Source organism: Sceloporus undulatus, chromosome 4, assembly GCF_019175285.1.
Source record: "Sceloporus undulatus isolate JIND9_A2432 ecotype Alabama chromosome 4, SceUnd_v1.1, whole genome shotgun sequence".
In the NCBI taxonomy this organism is placed as follows: domain Eukaryota; kingdom Metazoa; phylum Chordata; class Lepidosauria; order Squamata; family Phrynosomatidae; genus Sceloporus; species Sceloporus undulatus.
The window spans coordinates 106844919-106846242 of record NC_056525.1 but is presented as its reverse complement, the minus strand read 5'-3'; positions in this window follow the sequence as shown (position 1 = coordinate 106846242).

Genomic DNA, 1324 nt, shown 5'->3' with positions numbered 1-1324 from the left:
TAAGATGTATAATACTAGCTACTGTACAGGATGCTTCCAGCCCTTGTCACTCACCCCAGGATTTTATCTTATTCTCTTCTGTTTAGTCTTGTTTTACTGGTAACTTATCCACCCCTGAATGAAGGGTAAAACAGTTACTTGTGCATTCTGGTCAGAGCTTTGAGTGTGACATTGTAGGAATAACTCGAGGCATGTTTACTATCCCCTGAAGTTAGCTCTGTTGGATTTACTCATTGGTTGTTATACAGAAGTAACTTATTACATGGCTCACTAGTAATAATGTTTTGTTACTTTATAATTATTGTACTTTTTACCCTTAAGACCCTTAAAAGTAACAATATGACAAAAGTACTCCTTAAATGACCACCCAAAGTAAGTTTTTAAGGAGTAATGAGTAAACATTCCTTGTTACACGATGTGTGTGTGTGTGTGTGTGTGTGTGTGTATGGGTTTTAATTAGCCATGCCAATGATGTCATTACCTTAGAGGTAATGTTTTACAGGTAATGTAATTGCTTGCAACTTATGGGTTAAAATCTACAGTTAGTATCAACTAGAGGAGAGTCACTGAATCAATTGGATTTACCTATGTATTGACTCACCATTCAACAATTGACTGAATGAGTTCTTTAGATCCGATTGACCAACAGAACTCAGCAATTACTGTATTTACAAACTTTGAATCTGATGGAGAGTATGGCTATATACAGTGGGCCCTTCCCTTACGTGGGGGATCAGTTCCGGATCCCCCCACGTAAGGGAAATATCATGTGTGCTCGCACTCCATTGAAAACAATGGGACGTGTGCTCACGCCGGCACGCATGCCATATGTTTTATTGTTGTGCAGCTTCAGCGTAAGCTTAAAGCCGTGTATAGTGTGCCCACGTACAGTGTGGATGCACTATAGATAACTATCTATGCAATGTCTGGCTATGCCTAGTGACCACACATCCTTGTCTTGCCTTCAGGAGGTGTGAAGCAGAGTACCTAATTCTCCCTCATAAGTTTATTCATATGAAATGAAATGAAAGCCATGGAAGGTAGATAGGGATGAGAGGCTGAATCTACATAGGCTAAATAATGTGTACTTAACTGGGGTGTCACTATGGCAGGTGTGGACCACACCAGATGACACTTCAGTCTGGTGGGAGGGGCACCCAGTTGGGCAGTTGTACCTGTCCATCCCAAGACTCCCTCAGTTGCCCCCTTCCACCAGCCAGGGTACTTCTGCCTTCCATCAGCTGTGACCACTGGTGGGGGTGAGATGCTGCTGCCACCCAGCAGCTCCTTCTGAGTCTAGTGGGGCTGCTGGCCAAGTGGGGAA